At 44.4% G+C, this 14,986-nt stretch overlaps 1 long non-coding RNA gene across 7 annotated transcripts in view; it reads left to right on the top strand.

Annotated features, from left to right (window-relative positions):
- Positions 1-14,986, top strand: part of LOC112829149 (uncharacterized) — an 88,463-nt gene that overhangs the window by 49,596 nt on the left and 23,881 nt on the right. For 6 of the 7 annotated variants that reach the window (XR_012381834.1, XR_012381832.1, XR_012381837.1 and 3 more), the window contains 2 exons: positions 4,990-5,114; positions 5,790-5,840. This is a non-coding gene — a long non-coding RNA (uncharacterized lncRNA). The remainder of the gene's footprint in view (positions 1-4,989; positions 5,115-5,789; positions 5,841-14,986) is intronic. The other variant, XR_012381833.1, reaches the window with a different exon arrangement.

Here is a 14,986-nt window from a genome sequence, read left to right on the forward strand (position 1 = left end):
AGAAAGAAAGAAAGAAAGAAAGAAAGAAAGAAAGAAAGAAAGAAAGATGCGTGTCACTTACCTGTGTGACTTCGGACGAGCTGTTCTCCTTTCACAGAGTGAGTCTCCGTAGTCTGTGTAGGACGGGATGGCTGGTCTTTTGCAGATGTAAGATCTTACCCAAACGGCAATCCCTAGTTGCATGGTACCTGTTCTCTAAAGATAACTACTGTGTGTAAAGGCATGGTGATTTGTCCCCAAACAAACAGAAATGTTTAACCCAAGCCAGACACTTTTTGCTTGGTTGTCTCTGTAAACAGGAGGATCAAGATCCCAGGTTGACAGTACATAAGCACATTTTTAGGAGGCTTGAGATTGTACAAAAGGCCACACGACATCCCGTTCCCTTTTAAAATCGGCCATTCTCGCACCCCTCAGCTATCAATATTTGTCAAACTAGAGCTGCTTGACTGGAGCATCAGGCAGATTTCTCAAAGTTTACTTAGAAGTTATATGAGAAATTCCCAGTTAAGATGGGCCACATCATCTAAAACAGTATTTCTCAGCCCTTTGCACGAGGACTCCTCTGCAGTGCAAAAACTTTCCCTTGATTTGTGTGTGTGTAACTTTTGGTGTCCAGTGATCTAAAAATGCACTATTTAAGAAAGTAAGTTTTGGTGAATTGTTATTCATATATTTGAAAAATAACACATATATTATTCAAAATATTTAAACATATGATGTATTCATGCCACAAGCATGTGTGTATATTTGCCAACCCCTGGCAATAACTCTGAACCTCCCCAGGGGCTATTCACACCCAGGGGATGGGAGCTGTAGACTTAAGGAATCTAAGAGAATGTTGCAATCTGTATTTGCTTCTCATTGCCTCTTCCTTCCCCCACCCCCCAGCCCCTGATTCTCTGGGAAGAAAATGCTAAGACAGAATTAGGAGTGCATAAGGTTTGGGGGGCAGTAGCACCCATGAGAAAATGTGAGGAAACAGGAATGGTCATGAGGAAGCCACCTGATCAGGATACTGTCTCTGTTGGCCCAAAATGTTGCTCCAGAGCAAGATCAACTGTTGGATCCAAGTCATCATCAGGTAGAAATGGCCAAGTCTCTGTTCTACGGCCCTGTTCATTTATTGGCTGGGGCCACTCAGGACAGAGTGTGGCTTTGGCTCAAAGGTTGTTCACAGAGGAGGCTGTGAGCTAGCTACCCTCCCAGTAGCTGGGCAGTGAGCCCTTTCTTGAAGGCGGATCTGGGTAGTGTATCTGTATCTGCCATACCGCACCTTTCCCCCTAATTCTGTGAGGCAATTTTGCCTCTTATGGTTATTCATGAAGACAACATAACTCTATAAATGACAGTGTGAATTGCCCTTGGGAAATAGGCCATCTCTACACCAGCAAAATTAGAAAGGAAATTATAACCATACATGAGCATAATTGAATCAGCTGAAAGGTGAGGTGCCCCTAGGATGTGGGACTGTGTTTTATTTAAGCAGAATCTCCTTCTGCAGAGGGAGTGCATTGCAAATCTGAAAGATCAGAGAAATGCTTGCTGCAGCAAGCTGGTCATCCTCTGCGATGACCGTGCACACTCGTGAGTCCGTGAGTACTGAGGGAAGTCCCTGTGCTAAGAAAGACAAAGCAGTCATGGGATGGTGGAAAGCGGCCTGGGGAAGGCACCTCAGGAAGGAGTCTATTCTAAGTGTCTGTCCCTTTACTTAAGCCTGGGCTCGGCGGGAGTGTTTAGCACGTGGCATGAAGAAGAGACTGAGGACCCAGCTACCACATCCAACCTGAGAATGTGGGGCCATGTTCTGTTAGTCCAGTTTCAAACATGGAACACTTGACCTCCAAAGATTCATCTTTCAGAAGCTATCATGGTGCTTTCCAAGTGAGAGTTTATGCAGACCAAGGAGAGCAGAGGGCAGGTGGAATAAAAGGAAGGTTGGGCCATCCCCCATCCTTGCCTCCAGTCTCCTTCAGAAGAGGGGTGCCATCTTTATCTGTTGTACCTGTTAGGATTTCGTGTAGGGTGACATTTAAGGAAAGGTTCCTTAATGAAAATAAATGAATCAGATAACTACAGTTTCCTCGGCCTCCCCTGAAACCTACTGAAATAGAACCTCCCAGGAATGTGTACTTCCAAAATGCTGCTCAAGGTACCTCCTGACAGGATGGATAGCTGGATGACAGATGACATAGATAGATGATAGATAGAGAGAATAAATTTACCAATATACGAATATATAATGCACTTTGTACCAGACACACACAAGTAGAAAATTTAAAATAAATATAATAGAGGCTCTAATATTTTCCTTCTTGCCCCCAAGGGGTTCTCTTTATTTCCCCTGGTGCAGGCACACCTTACACTGGAGCATTCTCACAGTCTTGTCTATGATAGCAAGAATGTGTGGGAAATGAGGGGATGACCCACCACTGCTTACAGATGTGAATCCACCCCACTATTTTTAATGGCCTCTGAGCCACTGAGATAGTGAGTGGTACCCTCCAACCTAGCCTATTCCTTCCTCTGTTCCAGGGCTAGGGCTTGGGGGTAGAAAAAGTACATAGTGACTGTAGTTGATAACTACAAGGTGGGAAAGGGGGACATGTCTTTCTTCCAAACCAGATGGATTCTTCCCCCTTCTTCCCTTTGAACACAGATGAAACCCAATTTAAGCAAAGTGGCTATTTCAAAACTGAGCTCTAGTCAATCATCCACGTTTAGAACAGTGAGGGGAGCTGCTGACATATTAGTTGCTGGAAAGCCCTGTAGCTCGACTCTGAAAGTCAATCATGGACACACCGTCACCCATAGCTGGAACAACAACTAGAGAAGGACCGGTGTGAGGGGTATCGACTCTGGCCAAGGGGGTTGGATGTCAGTGGAGAGGAGACTGCAGGGCCTGAGCAGGCAAAGGCCAGGCTCATCAGCACCCCGGGGACTGAAGAGGCATGAGACAGCCCCCAGATGTGTTTCTGTCACTTCTGTGACTCAGCTTCTATTTTAGCTACTGATAAATAAAGGACTGTTTCCAGGTATGCTATGTTTGGCTAGACCGTAAACTTGGACATTAAGTATAGCCTTAAGGTTCCCAAGACTACATTGCTCTAAACCACAATTATTCACACACTTTGGATTAAAAAGAAATTAAAATTAGAAGCATGAAGAAAATGAAATAAATGCCTGAGGGTTTCCCACACAACCTACAAATCTCCCTTCACTATCAATACAACGCAGCAGTTCTGCTTCTGTTTTGACAGCTATTTCCACCTCGGGGACCCATTTTCAGTACTATTTCCCCAATGTGGTTCCCCCCCCACCCCCGTTTTGTTCACTTACAGTCTCTCTTCCCCACACCTTTCCCTCCAAATTCCTGGGTGCCAATCTGCTTTTCCAACTCCACCTCCAGATACATGTACAGGCTTTGCCCTGAAGCCTCCCCAGTGAGCAATATCACTTTCTGGGGATAGTAAGCACTGACTCATTGCCTCCTGCTTACCACAGTTTCCAAAACACAGTCTTATTTCACCCTTGTCTCTACCCAGATCTCTGTGAGTCTGGGCCACCACGTACGTAAACAGAATCATGATGGGGGATTCCCTTCTCATCTTCCCAATACCCTCTCACTGCCCATCCCTCCTCTGATGACTACCCTCCCAAAAGTCTGAAGAAAGCAGAGCTTAAGGAACTAGGACCCTTCAGGATCCATCCTTCTCTGCCTCTCAGACTTCTGGTCCACAGAGGAAAACACGCTTCTGCTATTAAAATAAGACTCAGAGATTCTCCGAGAATATGGGACTGTGAAGACAAGACGGTACCCCCAGTAAGTTCCATCTTAGCGTCACCACCTGGGCAGGAACTGTATAACCTAAAAATGAGCCATGATTTTCTCTGAAGTGGGTAACTATGTGAATTTGACACTTGTTCTCCCAGCCCCGTGAGAAATAGCAAGAGATTTAAATGTGAGTAGTTGAAGATGAAAGTTCTCAGATTTTTATGTTAAATGCAAGTATATTTATCCCTTGATCAGATCCATGCAAGGCAGCTCCTTGAAGACACTGATCTGAAGGGTGCATGTTCACAAAGAGAACGATGCTATGTGGCAAAATCCATCCGACTGGCCCTCTTAAATATTCCCAAGTTGAAGCAGCTTGAACTGGGTGTTCTTACCTCTTTTGATCCCCCTCCTGCTGGAAAATCGGTCTCCTGGTGACTCAGAATTAGTTAAGGATACTCCCCCACATCCTTACTGTCAAGATCAAGCCTGTTCCCTACTGATTTCCAACACTGATCCCTCATGCCCTCAGGTTTCCCCTGTACCAAGGTGTGCATTGCTTTTTATTTGGGAAGCAGGGGACAGCGTGTGGAGCAAGCAACCTGTGCCTTTAAAACTCCTCAAAGCTGATGAACAGCTCTGCTCTGGCCTTCCTGGAGGAATTTATGGAGAAATTCCGTAGTCTACCACACCTTCATTTTCCAGAAGAGGAAATGCCTTCTTGTCCTCTGGAAGTCCTGCTTGTCTTGGCTGAGATTTTAGAGAAAGTGTGATCTAGAACAATTAGAAATGCATGCTCATTACAAGATCACTGAAATAGAACAAACCAAACCAACACATACAAAAAGGAGGGTGTGTAAAATGTCCCCTATGAATAAAATGGGGTGTTGCCCCTGAAATGATGCTAGAGGAGGCTGCCTTTGGGACAGGGTTCCTGCAAGGAGTCTGCTTACCTGGTCACCAGGTCTCAAAGAAGACTTTGCATTCCACAGGGCCTCCAGATGGTGCACTGCAGATGATCTAATGTTCCTTCTGCAACATGTTCAGTCATATTTGGGAATTAGCATCTAACTCAGGAGCTTCCCAGTAGTGCGGAAGCCTGTTTCAGGGGTGATCTGTGAATATGACATAAGCCCAGTGCTAGGCAGTCATAGTGATTCAAGTAACCAGAGGCAAATTGATCTCTCTTCTGCCTTCATCTGCCTCCCAAACAGGGTCTGTTGCTGCCTCAGATCCCTTTTCTGATGCCATTCTTCCGGAACATTTGAAGGAAGCAGAGCTGAAGGAAATGAGGACTTGTAGAATCTGGTTCTCTTCTGCATCTCAAGACAGTGATCAGGTAAGAGTATTCGTGCTGCCAATGAAGACCCCTAGGTAAATGGTATCATAAAATTCAGAGTAGTAGGAACAGTCATTTCCAACTCCAGTTCTCCACCTGGGCAGGAAACTCAAAGATTAGTTAAATTGTTCTGAAGAATGATTTCACTCATTCATGCGTTCATTCATTCAATTAATTTTACCTTTGTGGTCATGCAGATCCGAGGAAAACAGCCACCGGTGCCCACAACTCCTCTCATCCCCTTGGAGAGCACAGATCATATAGGCACTTCTCTGGCTTTTTGCTTATTTCTATTTCTTTTTTTTCTAAACCCAGAGACTTAACTGTGCCATTGAGAATTGAGGGTTAATTCACCTCCCCTATATTGTATGATCCAGAATTCTTGAGCATAAGCCACAGAAATCAACTCTGGATGAACTGAGGCAGAAAAGACATTTGTTGGAAGGGTTTAGGGACGTTCACAGAAAAACCAGGGGGGCAAGAGAGTGAGACTTGGGGAAATGCAGAAACCACAGCAGCTCTGGGGATACAGGGAATACTAAGCACCATCAAGATCAGGTCTTAGGAAGAATTTGTTCAAGACATGCTGCGGATACTAGTGGTGGTGTAGGCATTGCCTCCTTCTGCTGTTGCTGTCATTTCTGCTGATAAACGTATTTCTGTGAGTCCCTGCAGCCTACACCATGATCAAGAGACTCCATGTCCCGCAGAGGAGCATGTGATTGGGTAAGGGGAGGTTACGAGCCCACGCTGCCAGAACTCAGAAGTTCCCTCTTGCAGCTTCTATGGGAGGAGGTAGGGCACTGGGTTCTACCAACACAAAACACATCGGGGTGGGGAGATCCCCCCAAAAGAGGAGTAGGGAGATGGAGAGCCAAAAAAAAAAAAAAAAAAAAGGAAGGAAGGAAGAAAGAAAATAGTGAGCATCCACCATATATTTCAATCTCCTCCAAAAAACACACAAATCTATAGTCACTTCTTGTATAGCTCTCTCTCCAATCAGGTCTTTTAAGGGTCTGATTTACACATAAGAAAAAAACCCTGATCTCGAAGAAATAAGAGAGGGAGACAAACCATGAAAGACTCTTGACTCCGGGAAACAAACTGAGGGTTGCGGAAAGGAAGGTGGATGGGGGATGGGGTAACCAGGTGATGGGCATGAAAGAGGGCACGTGATGTGATGGGCACTGGGTGTTGTACGCAGCTGATGAATCATTGAACACTGCATCAAAAACTGGAGATGTACAAAATGTTGGCTAATTGAATTTAAATTTAAAAAAAAAGGAAAGAAATACCCTTATCTCAAAGGACCCACTTTTAGCTATAGAGTGTAGTTCATATCTCACATTATTTGGTCTCTTCTGCCAAATTCTGGCACAGTAAATACATTGTATGTGCTCATATCTAACATTCCCTTGGACACTTCCAACAAAAATTTGATGTGGCTCACAAAATTTAATATGTTGTAAAACAGGTCAATGAAACATAAAAACAAACCAGCTAGGATCCTGTGTGGTGGCCACTCCTCTCAGTATTTCCAGGGAAGGGGGACGCTAACCAAGGAAGATGGGGTCAGTCTGGGCTCTTGCATTCTCTTGACGGGTCAAGGGGGGGCGCTCTGGGCTGATAAGCAAGGTTTCATAAAAAGGGCTGAGGGGTTGGTTGGGTCCACAGGTATGGAGCCTGGCTCATATGTGTTCAGAACAAACAAGAACTAGGGTAGTGAAGGGAACTAGTCATGGCAGAGATTGACCAGGCGGCTAAAGCAGGACCATGGATAATCGGCTGCAGGAGGAACCGCAGCCGGCCGGCTGGTGGTTAATTAGTCATGGCTGAAATCAACAGGGTACGGACTCAAGGGTTAAGGTGAGGTCAGAGGACAAGGCTGGGATTTCACCCAGAGATAGGCTTCCTGTGGCAGTGCGTGCTGACAAGTGCTACCCCTTAGAGGGGAAGCTGCAAGTGGTTCTTCCGAGGGTTAACCAAACCCAGAGCATTCAGGATGGCAGTTCTGAATCTTCAACTACATATTACTCTTTAATTAGAAAACACACACACACACACACACACACACACACACGTTATATTTTGAAATGAAACTTCCAGACTGTTGGATATGCTAGAAGGAGACCTGACTTTAATTTGAATCCAGCTTTCACTAACTAGCTGTGTGACATTAGGTAAGTCAAATTTCTCAGGGCCTAAACTTCCTCCTATTAAATGAGAAGATGGGACTAAATATTGCCTAAAGAGCCTCCTAGCTTTAGATATGGCTAATGCACTTTCAAGTGCCTGAGTGTGCACACATGCATGCGTGCGTGCACACGCGCCCCAGGGCATGCTCAAGTGTGCTCCAAGAAGGAAGTCTCCAAGCACCATCCTTGCTGTGCATCTCCTCTACCCTGAAGCTGGCTCTGGGAGAGGCGGACTTCCTCACAAACCACAGCTGTTGAAATGGCTCCGAGGGAGTTGTACTTAATTCCTGTTTCCTAACATCCTGGCTGTGGAGCCCAGCAGAACCGATAATGGGGTACTTCCCCCAAGTTACTAACCACAAACTGAAAGGGGGAAAGCCATGCTACCCAAGGACTTAGCCAGTGGTGGATAACTGGGGCCAAAAATAATAAGCTTGACCTGGGACCGACTAGTTCACAGCTGGAGAATGCACAGTGGTAGCCCAGCTAGGATTTCCTTTTTTCCAAGACAAACCATGTCAGCTCTGATTAATCTCCTGGTTGTGGCTAAATGCCCCTCCCTCCCTCACATCAGTATTCCCAAGATTGCACGGTGCTCCACCATCAGGGGTTTTGGGGGAAGTCTTTGAACTTATTCAACCATTCTAAGTGATGTGCATTTATCAGCCTCTCTGAGTGCCTGGCTCTGTCTAGGTCTTGTGCTGGACATCAAGAACACCCCAGTAAACAAGACTGGCATGGCCTGTGCCTTTAGGGGACCTCTAGTCTTACAGGGGAGATTGAAAACATACAAATAAATATAAACCTCCAAACTTTTTTTTCCCAATTCAATAAGAAAGCAGTAGGAATTTTAGACAAGAATAATGATTATCTTATTTCCATTTTCTGTTTGTTTTGGGGGACAACAAAATAAGAATACAAATAAAATTGGAAGAAGTCCAGGTAGGAGATCATTGTGATTCAGTGAGGAAAGGGTGAGGACCTGAACTCAGTTAGTCGATTCAGTCCTCCAGGGGACACTTGGCAGTCGTGTCTGGAGACATTTTTGATGGTCATGATGGCGGGGGGGCAGAGTGAGGCCAAGGATGCTGCTAAACATTCTAAAAATGCACATGACAGCCCCCCAAACAATTATCCAGGCCTAAATGTCAGAAGTACCAACGTAGACAAACCCTGGACTAGGTCATGGCTGGAGAAATGAAAAGAAATCATTGGATTCAAGATGTATTTTTTAAGCTGAAATAACAAAGAATTCCAAAGAGATTAAATGTGGAGCTCGAGAGAAAGAAATGATCCAAGGATGGCGTTCAGATTTCTATCTTGAGCAACATATCATGAAAACACGCTGGATGGATAGGTATTAAAATTTCTGTCTAGTAGATAAAATCAATTGCACAGTTTAAAATTCCAGGTCTACTATTTACCAATTGTGGACTGCAAAACACACAAGCATTCTGTCTCCATTCCCCTTTTGATAAAATGAGGATTACAATGTACCTACTCCAAAGGAATGTGATGAAGATCAATGATTCCATCACGTAAAGCGTTTCAAACAGGACTGGCATGTGGTCAACTGTTGGGGTTTAGCTATTTTTGCTGTTGCTACTATTGTTAATATTATTACAGTCTAGACCTCATGAGAACTATCCACCCAAGTGGGACATATGAATTTGGGAGCCATCAGCATAGAGATGGTTCCACCAACATAGACAGCCTTTAACGCCTTGAGATGAGTACGTCCATAGGAAAGGTCCAGGGCTGACTTTGTGTCCCCTGTAGGTTAGGATACTGGGGGGGTTAGGATACTGGGGGGATGAGCTGAAACCAGCCAAGGAGACCAAGAAGGGTCAGACGGGGAGGTAAGAGGAAAGTCAACGAAAGAAAGCATTTCTAGGAGTGGGCGCTCAACTGGGATAAGAAAAGGATAGAAAAGTATCTTGAATTTCAAGGTCATAGGTGACGATGGGTGAAGGTAATTGAGAAGACATGACCGTGATTGACCCATGAGCTGGATCCAAGCAATTGGAGGCTCCTCACCCCTTCCCTATCTGTGGAATGTGAGTCCCACTTGCCTTTCCTTCTCCCTGACGCTGCTCCAAGGACACGGCCGTAAGATGGTGATGTGGTGTTGAGAATGGTGTCTGTGTGCAGTATTCAAGACTGAAGCCAACTAAGGCCCCTTTATAAACTTAGAAGATTTAGCAGCAGGGATCCATGTCTTGCTGCTGCCCAAGTAGGTCCGCTTTGCTTATTAAAATTGCCACTTTCCACCCTGGAGTGGTGGCCTCTTTGGTCTCTTCCTGCCCTCTGCATAGGAAGGCCAGCTTCAGGTTACACCTAGGGAAGCTCCCAGGAGGCTTACAGATTGACAATGACTTTGACAAAAATGACTTTGGTTAAGAAGTGGGAATGGAAAGCAGTCTGGACTGAACTGAAGTTTAAGCAGGGGAAGATGTGCAATAGAGTGTGTGGGAATTTGGAGGAATTTTGGCTAAAAAGAGCAGAATTGGTGGGGGGGCCTGTTAGGTTAATGGGGGACTGTTAAGTTATTTTTTTAAGATAAATGCTATTACATTATATTTATGTAATGATGGAAATAGCATGGCAGAAGGGGAAACATTGGGGATGCAGGAAGGAAGGCCGTAGGTAAAGTACCAAAGTCCTTGAGAGATGAGAGGAGGCAGGAGAGAGTGGTCTTTGGTGAGATGGGAGACAATTCGTGTTTTGAAACAGGAGGTTAGCAGGAGATGGATGCCATGTACACAGGTTTGTAGTTTTTTTGTTAGGGGAATGAAAGTAGGGCATGTCTGGTCACTTTTATCTGCTTAGTGAAGTATAGGACAGGCCAGACCCCCAGAAAAAGTAGAGGAAGAGAGTACAAAACAGTCACCTGGGAACTACAAAGCCTAGACTTCTAGAGAAAAGTGGGAGGATTGTCTTGAGACTTTTGATCATGAATTTTAAGTGACACCAGCGAACTTCATTCCTTGATTTTCTCCTGTGATGTCTAGTTGTTCAGATAGAGGCATAGAGAAGGTGGGAGGTAGAAGGTAGGATTCATTGATGAGTTGGGCTTTTGCCAGATGAATAGGGCACAGAGTGAGGCAGGGGAGTAGGGGGTATTCGCAAGGGACTGATTATAATGGTGGACCCCGGAATGTAAGCTGAGATAAGAGGGGATGAGAGAGAGAGAGAGGTTGGTTAGCAAAAGAGCGTAAGGGGCAGGAGAGAATGAGAGGACACTTCCTCCCCACCTGGACTGAAGTACACAGAGTGTGAGCCAACAAACAGCCTCTGGTTGACAGACCTGAAGTTGAGTGGTGGACCCGTGAGCTGCCAGGTCTTAGGGCAACCAAGTGGAGTTCAGAGAAGAGGTCGAGCCAGGTTCAACCCCTATTTGCTTTGTACACAGCAAAGTCTTACACAATCTGAGGTCCAAGCCTGCTTGGTTAAAGCTCCTTCACTCCGATCCCCCCATTCCCCACTTCCAGGGCAGGGGGAAGATTTTCAAAAGTTTTTAGATTAAAAATAACCATAGAGGCCAGGGAGGAGCAAGATGGCGGAGGAGTAGGAGACCTGGATTTCGTCTGGTCTCAGGAATTCAGCTGAATAGGGATCAAACCATTCTGAACACCTACGAACTCAACAGGAGATCGAAGAAGAGAGTAGCAACAACCTTCTGAATGGAAAAGCGACCACTTTCTGGAAGGTAGGACGTGCGGAGAAGTGAATCCGAGGCGATATTCCGGAGGATAGACGGCGGGGGAGGGGCCTCCGTCGGCCGCTTCTGGCAAGTGATAGAGCTGCGGAGCACGAAATCGGAACTTCTAGAAGTCGGCTCCACTGAGGGACATCGCTCCAGTGGCTAAGCTGGGGGTGGAACCCTTGCAGGACAGTGTGGTCTCAGGACCCTTGGGGTCACAGAAAGACCGGGGGTGCCTGAGTGCGGCAGAGCTCCCAGGTATCGGAGCGGGGAAGCCGGCTGCAGAGACGGAGCCCAGGTGCGGGCTCTCAGCTCGGGGTTGCCATAAACTGTGATCTGCGGCCCAGTCGGGCCACTGCTCCTCCAGCAGGGACCCAACAAGCGGCAGAGCCGGGGAGACTCCCCTTCCTCCCCGGGGAGGAGCGGCGCAGGAGCGCACCGAAGGGATCTGCTGGGTTTGGAGACTCCACACGGGGTCGGGTGCCAGAGATAGAAACGCCTGGTCACAGGCCGGGTGAGCACGGAGTGCGGCCGGAGACCGGGGACACGGGAGTGACTGCTTTTCTCTGGGGGCGCACTGGGGAGCAGGGCCCAGAGTTCTCGGCTCCTCCGGGTGGAGATTGGGAGGCCACCATTTTCACCCTGGTCCTCCAAAGCTGTACTGAGAGCTTGCAGGGAAGAAAAGCTCCTGAGAGCAAACCCCAGCAGCTTGCTTAGCCCGGACCGACAAGGGCGGGGCAATTCCACCTCCGGCAAAGACATTTGGGAACCACGGCAACAGGCCCCTCCCCCAGAAGATCGGCCAAACAGCAGCAAGCCAAGACCAAGTTTACCGATCAAGGAGAATGGGAGAACTCCAGTGCTAGGGGAATACTGCACATAGAATTCATGGCTTTTTTACCATGATTCATTAGTTTTTCAAAGTTAATTTTTTTAACTGTTTTTTTTTTTGAATTTTTCTTTTTCCCTTTTTCAACCAACATCTTATCAATCCCTTTTTTAAAAAAACATTTTTTATTTTTCATTTTTAGAGTCATATTTTATCCCTTCAGAGTAGTTACCCTTATTTTTGGCATATATATAAGTTGTTCTCTCTTTAAAATTTTGAGATACAGTTTCTTCTAACAGATCAAAATATACCCTAAATCACTAGTGTATGGCTTTGTTCTAGTCTCCTGCCTGATCACATTCTCCCTTTTTTTTTTCCTTTTCTTTCTTTTTTTTAAAATCTTCTTTTTTCAAACAACTTCTTATCAACTCCTTTTATAAAATCTTTTATAATTTTCATCTTTACAGTCATCTTCCATCCCTTCATTGTACCAACCCTTATTTTGTACATGTATAAGTCTCTCTTCTTTAAAATTTTAGGAGGTACTTTTTTCTAACAAACTAAAATACGCCCAAAATCCAGTGTGTGACACTGATCTATGCACTAGCCTGATCATATTTGATCATATTCTGGGTTTTTTTTTGTACTGTTCTGTTTTTGTTTTTATCTTTTCCTTTTTTTTTCTCTCTTTCTTTTTTCTTTCTTCCCCTTTCTTTTCCCCTGGTTTCAGGTCTTTTCTGATTTGTATAGAGTATATTTGCTGGGGACGTTGTTAACCTGTTAGCATTTTGTTCTCTCATTCATCTATTCTCCTCTGGACAAAATAACAACATGAAAAAAATCACCTCAGCAAAAAGAACAAGAGGTAGTACCGTCTACCAGGGACCTACTCAATACAGACATTAATACGATGTCGGACCTAGAGTTCAGAATCATGACTTTAAAGATACTAGTTGGGCTTGGAAAAAGCATGGAAGTTATTAGAGAAACCCTTTCTGGAGAAATAAAAGAACTAAAATCTAACCAAGTCGAAATCAAAAAGGCTATTGATGAGGTGCAAGCAAATATGGGGGCACTAACTGCTAGGATAAATGAGGCAGAAGAGAGAATCACCGATATAGAAGACCAAATGATGGAAAATAAAGAGGCTGAGAAAAAGAGAGAGAAACAACTACAGGATCACGAGGGCAGAATTCGAGAGATAAGCGATATGATAAGACGAAACAACATTAGAATAATTGGGATCCCAGAAGAAGAAGAGAGAGAAGGGCAGAAGGTATATTGGAGCAAATTATAGCAGAGGACTTCCCTAATGCGAGGAAGGAAACAGGCATCAAAATACAGGAGGCAAAGAGAACCCCTCTCAAAATCAATAAAAACAGGTCAACACCCGACATCTAATAGTAAAACTTACAAGTCTCAGAGAAAAAGAGAAAATCCTGAAAGCAGCTTGGGAGAAGAGATATGTAACCTACAAAGAAATATTAGATTGGCAACAGACCTATCCACAGAGACCTGGCAGGCCAGAAAGGACTGGCATGATATCTTCAGAGCACTAAACGAGAAAAATATGCAGCCAAGAATACTATATCCAGCTAGGCTGTCATTGAAAATAGAAGGAGAGATAAAAAGCTTCCAGGACAAACAAAAACTAAAGGAATTTGCAAACACGAAACGAGCCCTCCAAGAAATATTGAAAGGGGTCCTCTAAGCAAAGAGAGAGCCTAAAAGCAGCATAGATCAGAAAGGAACACAGACAATATACAGTACCAGTCACCTTACAGGCAATACAATGGCACTAAATTCATACCTTTCAATAGTTACCCTGAATGTAAATGGGCTAAATGCCCCAATCAAAAGACACAGGCTATCAGATTGGGTTCAAAAACAAGACCCATCGATATGCTGTCTGCAAGATACTCATTTTAGACCCAAAGACACCCCCACATTGAAAGTGAGGGGGTGGACAACCATTGACCATGCTAATGGACACCAAAAGAAAGCTGGGGTGGCAATCCTTATATCAGACAAATTAGATTTCAAAACAAAGACTGTAATAAGAGATGAAGAAGGACACTATATCCTACTTAAAGAGTCTATCCAAAAAGAAGATCTAAAATTGTAAATATCTATGCCCCTAACATGCGAGCAGCCAATTATATAAGGCAATTAATAACAAAAGCAAAGAAACACATTGACAACAATACAATAATACTGGGGGACTTTAACACCTCCCTGACTGAAATGGACAGATCATCTAAGCAAAAGATCAACAAGGAAATAAAGACTTTAAATGACACACTGGACCAAATGGACTTCACAGACATATTCAGAACATTCCATTCCAAAGCAACGGAATACACATTCTTCTCTAGTGCCCATGGAACATTCTTCAGAATTGATCACATCCTAAGTCACAAATCAGGTCTCAACCGATACCAGAAGATTGGAATTATTCCCTACATATTTTCAGACCACCGTGCTTTGAAACTAGAACTCAGTCCCAAGAGGAAAGTCGGAAAGAACTCAAATACATGGAGGCTAAAGAGCATCCTACTAAAGAATGAATAGGTCAACCAGGAAGTTAAAGAAGAATTAAAAAAATTCATGGAAACCAATGAAAATGAAAACACAACTGGTCAAAATCTTTGGGATACAGCAAAGGCAGTCCTGAGAGGAAAGTATAGAGCAATACAAGCCTTTCTCAAGAAACAAGAAAGGTCTCAAATACACAGCCTAACTGTCCACCTAAAGGAGCTGGAGAAAGAACAGCAAATAAAGCCTAAACCCAGCAGGAGAAGAGAAATAATAAAGATCAGAGCAGAAATCAATGAACTAGAAACCAAAAGAACAGTAGAACAGATCAACGAAACTAGGAGCTGGTTCTTTGAAAGAATTAACAAGATTGATAAATCCCTGGCCAGATTTATCAAAAAGAAAAGAGAAATGACCCAAATCAACAAAATCATGAATGAAAGAGGAGAGATCACAAACAACACCCAAGAAATACAAACAATTATAAGAACATATTATGAGCAACTCTATGCCAGCAAATTAGATAACCTGGAAGAAATGGGTGCATTCCTAGAGATGTATCAACTACCAAAATTGAACCAGGAAGAAATAGAAAACCTGAACAGACCTA

The sequence above is a fragment of the Callorhinus ursinus genome, unplaced genomic scaffold, assembly GCF_003265705.2.
Source record: "Callorhinus ursinus isolate GAN/ISIS: 27379988/994484 unplaced genomic scaffold, GSC_fseal_2.0 scaffold21, whole genome shotgun sequence".
In the NCBI taxonomy this organism is placed as follows: Eukaryota; Metazoa; Chordata; class Mammalia; order Carnivora; family Otariidae; genus Callorhinus; species Callorhinus ursinus.